This window comes from Arachis ipaensis, chromosome B7 (genome assembly GCF_059453495.1).
Source record: "Arachis ipaensis isolate K30076 ecotype BB chromosome B7, ASM5945349v1, whole genome shotgun sequence".
NCBI classification, from domain to species: Eukaryota; Viridiplantae; Streptophyta; class Magnoliopsida; order Fabales; family Fabaceae; genus Arachis; species Arachis ipaensis.
The window spans coordinates 101,872,444-101,882,214 of NC_142442.1; the positions used below are offsets into that span (position 1 = coordinate 101,872,444).

Here is a 9,771-nt window from a genome sequence, read left to right on the forward strand (position 1 = left end):
ACGAGTAATGAGAGCTTAGAGGGTAGAAGTAAGACCATTGAGACTTGAGTTGAGTGTCTTTTAGAGTTCTTTTTGCCCTTGGAGTATGGACTGGAGTGTCTCATCTTGATTTGAGGAAGTGGAAGGATAGTGATTTGTGGTGCTTGTGATTGGTTGGGTGGAAGTGGTTGTCTATGAGGTGGTATGTAGGTTTGGTAGTTTCTTCCTTGGTTTGGTTGTTAATTTGGAGGGTTTTGTGAGTATCAATTTTGTGGAGTGTTGTTGTTCCATCTTTGGTTACCTTCATTGTCCCTACCTCCTTGTTGATAATTGTCTCGCCAACCTTGGTTGGAGCTATCCCTCCAACCTTGATTAGAGTTGTTACTCCCTTGGTTATAATTGCCTCCTTGTTGGAGGTACCCTTGGTTGTAATTGCTCCCTTGTGAATGGTATCCTTGATTAGTGTGTTCATAGTAGGAGCGATCATAAAAGTTGTGGGTAGCCGCTAGAGTGTTATCTTCTTGGAGACTTAGACATTCATCCGTGTAGTGGGAGTAGCATGAGCAAATGCCACACACTTTTTGGGGGGACCAATTGTTGGCTTTATTGGGGTTGAGGAGGTGGTGGAGGTTGTTGTGGTTGATTCACTTGGAGTTGCTTTAGAAGACTTGTCATCTCACACAAGGTCTTGGTGAGGGTAGCGGTCTCACCACTAGAAGTGACTTCATTCACGGCCTTTGGGCGGTTGACTCTCCGTCTAGCATGTTGAGTAGACTCGGCCAAGTCGGTAATGAGTTGCCATGTCTCCTCCGCTGTCTTATACTTTGACAAAGAACTGTTGCTTGAAGCATCCAATAAATTCTTATCTTGCTCTCTCATGCCTTGGCACACATAGCTAAGAAATACTTGAGTGTCAATCATGTGGTTCGGACATGAGTCAAGAAGTTTGCGAAACCGTTTCCAATATTCATATAGAGTTTCCATCTCGCCTTGTACTATACATGAGATTTCCTTCCTTAGCTTGTCCGTCATTTCCATGGGCATGAATTTATCAAGGAATTCTCTTCTAAGCAAGTCCCAATTGGAGACAACATAAATAGGTAAGGTATAAAACCACTCATGGGCTCTTCCCTCAAGAGAAAAAGGAAAGGCAAACAACCATATAGCCACATCATCGGATCCTTCCTGCCTAGTGGTTGAGCATACACCATGAAAGTCCTTGAGGTGTCTAATTAGATCTTGTGCGGGAAGTCCATGAAACTTTGGTAGAAGATTGATGAGAGCGGTCTTGAGTTCAAAGTTTGAATTCAAGTTGGGATGAAGCACATGAAGAGGTTGGAGAACAAAGTCCGATGCTCCCGCTTCCTTGAGAGTAACTCTCCTTGGAGCGGCCATATTGTCAACACCTAGATCAAAAGAAGAACTATTAGTAGTATCAACAGAAGAGTAATTAGTGCCTTCTTTGGATGGCGAGTCGGAATCCACTTCGGATATGGTTGGTGAATTGGTAAAAACCTTTTCACCTTCCTCAAAGGCTAACTGCCTCTGAGCTTGCCTAATATGGAGCAAAGTTCTTTCAATTTCCGAATCAAATGGGGCTAAGCCCGGATTCGATAGCGTACGCATCGTACAATGAAGGAGATAAGAAGCTCATGACATCAATTGGTATCTAAGCAAAGACTAATCCTAACTAACAATCAAACAAACAAACAATCAAGAGAGAAATGCAAGTATCCACATATTAACATATTCACACTAACCAATAGAATGGCACACATAAGCAGTTTCCCGGCAACGACGCCATTTTGATTAGCGTAATATTCTTATGCCGGTTAGAAATTAGCAATGAATCCAATCGTGAGTATAGTCTAACCAACACGCAAATATCGCATCAAACAATTCTAAAATCTATGACCGAGAGTAGTGATCCCGGGTCGTTCTCCCTAGGAATTGCCTTAGAATACACATCATTGATTAAGAAGTCTTTTGTGGTTTTGAGAGTTGGTGCAAGAATTCAAGCTAACAAAAGTAAACAACAATTAATTGAGATAAAAGCCTTGGATAAGGGTAAGTATTGGAGGTTCCATCATTATAGTTTCCTTCAATTGTGATAAGAGTTTATTATTGCTTCACTTAGTTAACCCCCTAATAATGGAGGAAAGTCAAGTGAGAGTAACTAACTTCAGTCACAAGTCCTAGTCTCACCCTAGGGAAGTCTAGCTTTAGTGCACTCCAAGTCAATTAGCAATTCTCAATTCCTAGTCAACAATTGATGTCCACTACTCGAGTGTCTCCAATAACTCAACCCCCAAGCCAAGTAAGAGAAATCTACTCCATAGCTAGGGTTGTCATTTTCACAAACAATTGGTAGGCAATCATAGAAGACATGATGTAATTGAGAGAAAAGAATTGAATTAAAGCTATCTAATCCAAGCAATCATCAACAATCAAGCAATTGAATGAAATTCCTCAATTCATTAACCAAAATTCAAAATAACAAAGTCACAATTCTAGATCCAAGAGATAGAATCAAAAGAACATTAATTGAGAGTAGAAGAAGAGTAGATCTACAACTTGTATCAAAGTAAAAGTGAATTAGCAATGGATCTCACCAAGAAATCAAAGGAGAATTGAAATGGAGAAAGTGAAATCCTAGAGAGAAGTTGGAGTTTCTCTCTCTAAAAGCAAAATGTAACTAACTACCCAAAATATCTAGAATTATGACTAATTGTCCCAACCCCCCTAATCCTTGGTCTTCTTATGCTTTTTCCTCCGAAATCTTGCCCCAAAACAGGGCCTGGGACTGCCTAAAAAAGCTGGTCACGTTTTCTTTTTCAAAAATCACGTGCGCACATCGGCACGTACGTGCACAGTACGCGTCCGTGCCCCTGGGATTTTTCGCGACCTACGCGCAGGTGCATAGTCCGCGCGCGCGTCCAACGATTTGTGGCCCAGCCATATAGGCACGCTGGCTTCTCGTTCGGCTCCACTGTGCCGGCTCTGGGGTGCACATCCACGCGTACGCGTACGGTGTGCGCGCGCGCCCATGCCCAAATTCCAAAATTCTACTTTATTCCATGCTCCTTCCATTCATGCATGCTTCCTTCACTACTCTTAGCCATTTTTGCGCTATAACTTCTGAAACCACTTAACAAATGGATCACGGCATCAAATGGTAATAGAGGAGGATTACAATATATCAATTTTGATGCAAAAGAAGCATGTTTTCACCTATGAAGCCAAATGGGGAAAGGAACACAAAATCATGCAGTTTTTTATGGATAAGTGTGGAAGATCATTGATAGAACCCTTAAAATCTATACATGATAAACCCTAAAAATGGGGTTTATCAGGCACCTTTTTAACACTAAGGCAAGATCATTAAGGCAATTAGGAAAGGAATCTCCAAAAACTGAAAAATTGTCCATGAAGACTTCAATGAATTTTTCAATCATGTCTGAGAAAATAGACAACGTGCATCTTTGGAAAGTTACAGGGGCATTGCACAATCCAAAAGGCATGCTCTTGTAAGCAAAAACTCCATATGGACAGGTGAATGATGTCTTTTCTTGATCTCTTGGATCCACCACTATTTGGTTATAACCCGAATATCCATTAAGAAAATAATAATATGCATGTCCTGCTAACCTCTCCAGCATCTGGTCCATAAAAGGAAGTGGAAAGTGATCTTTTCTAGTTGCCTCATTGAGTTTCCTATAGTCAATGCACATCCTCCAGCCTGTTACTGTTCTTGTGGGGATGAGTTTGTTCTTCTCATTGGGTATAACCGTGATCCCTCCTTGCTTTGGAACCACATGGACAGGGCTCACCCATGGGCTGTCGGAAATGGGATAGATCACTCCTACCTGCCAAAGCTTCATAACCTCTTTTTGAACCACTTCTTTCATGACTGGATTCAATTTTCTCTGAGCTTGAATGGAAGGCTTGGCATCATCTTCCAGCAAGATCTTATGCATGCATATGGATGAGCTTATCCCTTTTAAGTCCGCAAAGGTCCATCCAATGGCATCTTGGTGCCTTTGCAACACCTTGATTAGTTCCTCTTCCTGTTCATGACTAAGGCCAGAATTGATGATTACTGGGTAAATTCCATTACTTCCCAAGTATGCATACTTGAGAGTAGGAGGCAGTGCTTTCAGCTCTAGTTTGGGAACTTCTTTCTCCTTTTTCCTTTCTTCCAATGTGCTTGGAATAGACATTTCAGCTGAGTTGCCATCAGCAACCTCAACATTTAACATGGAGTCACCCTCTGTCAATTCTCCTAGTGCTTCTTTAAAGGTTTTTTACACTACAATTTCCACTGCATCTAGCCTCACACACTCTCCCAGTGACTCTGGTAGATAGCTCATGGTTTTGAATACATTGAACACCGTCCTCTCCTCATGTAACCTAAGGGTAAGTTCACCCTTTTGGACATCAATGATGGCTCTAGCAGTGGCTAAAAATGGCCTTCCCAGAATTATTGAAGCCTTAGCTTCTTCCTCCATGTCCAATATCGCAAAGTCAACAGGGAAGATGAAGTCTCCTACTTTCACTAGCAATTCTTCTACTATTACATGAGGGAATTTGAATGACCGATCTTCCAATTGAAGAGCCATTTTTGTTGGTTTAGCTTCTTCAATCTTCATTCTTTTCATCATAGTTAAGGACATCAGATTTATACTAGCTCCCAAATCACACAAGGCTTTTTCAACTGTTATTTCCCCTATGATGCAGGGAATTTGGAAGCTTCCTGGGTCCTTCAATTTTTGAGGTAGCTTGTGTTGGATAATAGCACTACATTCCTCAGTTAGTATCACAGTTTCATCATTCCTCCAGCTTCTCTTCTTGGTCATCAATTCCTTCAGAAACTTAGCATAGAGTGGCATTTGCTCTAATGCTTCAGCAAAGGGAATGTTGATCTGAAGTTTCTTGAAAATCTCCAAAAATTTGGAGAACTGGCTGTCCTTTGCATTCTTCATTAGGTGTTGAGGGTAAGGAGCCTTTGGGACATATGGCTTTAGAACTTCCTTTTCTTCTGATGAACTGGGAGTAGGTGTTTGTGCTTCTTCCTTGTTAATTGAACTATCCTCCTCTTTCTCCTCTTTAGTGTCCATTGACTTCTCTTCCAATTTTTTTCCACTTCTGAGGGTAATAGCTTTGCATTCCTCTCTTGAAGTTGTCTTGGTATCACTACTGGAACTGTAACTAGGGGCTTGTTTAGACAAATACCCAACTTGTGCTTCAAGCTTCTGAGTGGTCGCATCTTGATTTTTTCGATTGGATATTACTTCCTCCTTGAATTTCTTTATGTCTTCAAACTCCTTGCAAAGGTTTGCAAGCATAGCTTCCATCCTGGCCATTCTGTCCTCATCATGTGGTGCTGATTGGTTGGAATTGGGGTGTGGAGAGTTATTGTTGTGGTTGTAGTATGGTGGCTGTGAATGAGTGTTTTGTGTGGTATGTATGATTTTTGGTTGGAGTTTTGGTGAGTTGAATTGCTGTACTGGGTTGGATTGTGTGGTCTGTGGTCTTGGCCTTAGTTTTGTTGGTTCCCCCACCCAAAGTTTGAGTGGTTCCTCCAACCAGAGTTATAAGTTTTAGAGTAAGGATCATTAGCTGACCTAGATGAGTTTCCAAGGTAATTAGCTTCCTCCTAGTTAACTCCTTCTTCTGTCTCCAACTCTTCTTGGGGTGATGGTTGAGTGTGGATAGCTGCAGCCTGAGTCTTTTCCATTTTCTTGGTCAATTTAGCCAGTTGCTTGGTGATCATCTTGTTCTGGGCTAAAATTACATCCATATGATTAAATTCTAAGACTCCCCTGTTGTTGCTCCTATCTGAGGCATAAAAGTACTCATTGTCAGCCACTGTCTCTATAACATCAATGGCTTCTTCAATGGTCTTCTTTTTGTTTAGGGAACCTCCAGATGAGTGATCTACAGCTTTCCTTGATTCACAATTCAGCCTTTCATAGAAGACATGGATTTGCACCCACTCATTAAACATGTCAGGGGGCATTTCTTTGTCAAGTCTTTGAATCTCTCCCAGGCTTCATAAAGAGTTTCACCATCTTATTGTCTGAATTTCTGAACTTCAGTTCTTAGCCTGTTTACTCTTTGTGGAGGGTAGAACCTTGTCAAGAATCTGCTCATTACATCTTCCCAGGTTGTCAAGCTTTCCTTCGGAAATGACTCTAGCCATTTTGATGCTTTGTCCCTCAAAGAAAATGGAAACAGTAGCAATCTATAGGTGTTAGGATGAACACCATTGGATTTAATCGTGTCACATATCCTTTGGAATTTAGTGAGATTCTCATTAGGATCCTCATGTGCACTCCTCCAAAAGAACAGTTATTCTGGACAAGAGTTATGAGCTGAGGCTTCAATTCGAAATTATTAGCATGGATAGTTGGCCTCTGAATGCTGCTACCACAATTTCCTGGATTTAGATTGATGTATGATCCCAGGACTCTCCTCTTTGCCCAGCAGGGTTGGCTCCAGCTCTTCTGGCATTGTTATTCACCTCTTCTTCATAATGGTTTTCCATATCATCCTCCATGGTTATATCAAAGTATTCATCCTCTTCTTCTGCACCAACAACCCTCTTTCCTCTTGCTTCCCTCCTTAATCTCAGGAAGGTTCTTTCTGGTTCACTATCAAATGAGGTTGAAATTTCCTTTCTCCTACCTATCATACAATGAACAAGTATAAGAAACAGCAAGTGCAGAGTCTACTAAAATAGAGTATAGTTAGCTTGGTTAGAGCAATTTATCAAATGGTTAGTGGGTTAGCTTGCTGGAAAGTAAAGAAGTAAGATAAAATTAAAGAGAAGTAACTAAAAGAAAATAGCAGTGAATAAAATGAACAACTGAAATTAAATTGCATTAATCAAAAGAAAAAGTAAAGTGATCAATCTAGTTATCCTTCAATTTAGTAATTGTCAATACAAAACCAATCCCCGGCAACGGCGCCATAAACTTGATACGCGAAAACTTGCCTCTCAACAAATTTCCTTCCGGCAAGTGCACCGGATTGTCGTCAAGTAAAAACTCACAAAAGAGTGAGGTTGAATCCCACAGAGATTGGTAGATTGATCAACGTTAATTGGAGAATTATACTAGTTGGGCAAAATCAGAATTGGATGAGAATTGCAGAAAGTAAATTGGCGGGAAGCTTAAATTGCAAGAAAGTAAATGAACAGAAATTAAATTGCTGAAATTAAATGACAGAAGCTGAAATTGCAAGAAATTAAATGGGAATGGGAATTAGCATGAAATTAAAGACAGAAAGTAAATAGAATGGGTAGATCAGAGAATGGGGGATTCATTGGGTTCAAGAGATGTACAATTTTCTGGATCAAATTCATTTTCATCTCTTCTGCAATCAATGCATTCATTGATATCCTTGGCAATCTTAAGTGATTGGATCCCAATTCCTTGGCTCACCAATCTCTCTAAGCATGAACAATTGCCCAATTCCTTGATTTAAGTACTCATGGGAAGAGATGAAGTTTGGTCACTGATTATACTACACAAATTCATAGATCAAAGTGCTGGTAGGATTACATGACACTATATCCATCCAAACCCCAATCTAATCCAATGTGAGAAAGCATTTCTAGCATGATCTCCTCATTCCTCTTCCAAGGTTCTGAGGAGATCCAATTATGAATAGCTTCTTTCCTAAGATAACTATCCAATTCGATGAAGAACGAAAGCTTTCTAGCAAAATCAAGAGAAAAGAAAGAAGAAGATGAATGAAAACTAATATTGATCCATTGAATTACACAGAGCTCCCTAACCCAATGAAAGGGAATTAGTTGTAAAATTGGAAATTGGAATTGAATGATACATTCCAGAAATTAACTAACAGAGAATGAAAAATACAAAAGATGTAAAAGTGCCCAGTAGCTCAAAAGTGAAAAGAAAAGGTCCCAAAAGTTCTCCCTCACTTAAATTCTAAGCTATTTATACACTTTCTTCCATAGATCTTCAAGCTTTGAATTGGGCTTTTGGCCTTGATGGAATTGGGTTGAAAATGGCTCCAATTGATTTTCCTTGGTGTTGAGAAGAGATATATGTGAATTTTGAATCCTGATGCTTCACGTTTGAGTCAACTTTTGAGGGCCAATGTTGACTCAAATGCCATATAGAACTAAACCAGCAAAACCAGAAAGCTTGCTGCCATTGGCGTTTGACTCAACGTTGGAGGGCCAACGTCAGCTAACCCACGCGTACACGTACCGTGCGCTTCTGCGCAAAAGGGTAAAAAATGTTCATCCACGCATACGCGTACTGCACGCATGCGCGTTGATGCAAGATTTTCATTTTGCAGTTTAAAAATAAAGTAGGGGACGTTGGCCTCAGTGTTGGACCTCCAACGTTCCCTCCAACGTTGGCGTTTTCACGCGTACGTGTACTGTGCGCTTCCGCACACATTGGTATTTGTTCATCCGCGCGTACGCGTCGATTCAAAATTCTCAACTCCAATTTATGGGCTTGGCATCGCAGACGTTGGAGGCAGCGTTTGAGGCAACATTGGAGCTCTAACGTTCGATTTTGGCGCGTACGCGTACCGTGCGCTGTCGCGTAGATATCAAAATTTTCTTTTTTACGCGAACGCATCATAGACGCGTACGCTCCACTTAAAATTCATTCAGCTCCAGAATTGAAGTTTTTATGACCACGTTGGGGGTAACGTTGGATGTTCAACGCTACCTCAAACGTGAGCATCAGCTATCATGCAGAGAAATGCTCTATTTTTCTTCCAACGTTTGAGGCAACGTTGGTGGTCCAACTTGGCCACCAACATTGCTTCCTTTTCATCCTTTCCATGTTCCTTCTTCTACCTTCCTCCATACTTTCCTTCACCTATCATCAACCAATGAATGCATCAAAGCCTTGCTAAAATCATGAGAATTTTTATCATTCTTAGCATACAAGTAATTGTAGCATAAATCATCATGAAATTGCATCAAATTACTCATGGTTGAATGAATATAGGCATACATGAATTTCTACCCAATTTGCTTACTTATAGCTCAAGAAAGTGCATAAAACCTATGACGAATCTTCCCCCATACTTAAGTGTTGCACGGTCCTCTATGCACGAACATAATCCGGGGGGGTGTCTCGAAGTTCCTCCACTTTAGGTTGGTGGATGCGGGGGCTTGGGTTGTGTGGAAATCGCCAAGTCCACTGCATGCTCGGCATCTCCCTCTTCGGTGTCCTTCTCCTCTCCCGGCTCCTTGCCTTCATGTCTCATCCTCAAGAAGAATGAATAAAGTATAATCAGGAATCATAGGTCAAGTAGCACAAAAAGATAAATGAGGGAGCAAATAAGTATCTAATTGAGGAATTTTGCATAGTGGTGTGGTATGATGAGAATAATAAGCCATGTGTGTATTGCAATTATGCGCGGGGTTAGAATACACGCAACGACCGGTTAAAATGGCATCCACATAAGCAAAAAGAATCACGAATATCTCAATTAAATGGCCTAAGATTCAAGTAATGGATGAGCAACATTTAAGCACATGCAAACTTAGGGAACTACAACAATAGTGAATTAAATTTTAAGAATTATTGGATATTGATGGTGTGAAAGTGAAAGAGTAAAATTGATATATAAAATAGCACAACAAACAATAACCAATGCAATGATGAAAAGAAAATTACTTATTCATCCTTAGGAAAAATCAAATAATCACACGGTTAAGGTTTTTGTTACAAAAAGTGACAAACTTGATAGAATCAAGTTAAGCCAACTCAAACAAATGCAAATCATTAACAA

The 9,771-nt window shown here is 40.4% G+C and overlaps 1 non-coding gene across 1 annotated transcript; it reads left to right on the forward strand.

The window, feature by feature from the left end:
- The first annotated feature begins 5,980 nt into the window (after positions 1–5,980).
- LOC148553544 (small nucleolar RNA R71) lies at positions 5,981–6,087 on the forward strand. Its single transcript, XR_015892521.1, has one exon. It is a non-coding gene; the product is annotated as a small nucleolar RNA R71 (small nucleolar RNA).
- Positions 6,088–9,771: the final 3,684 nt, after the last annotated feature.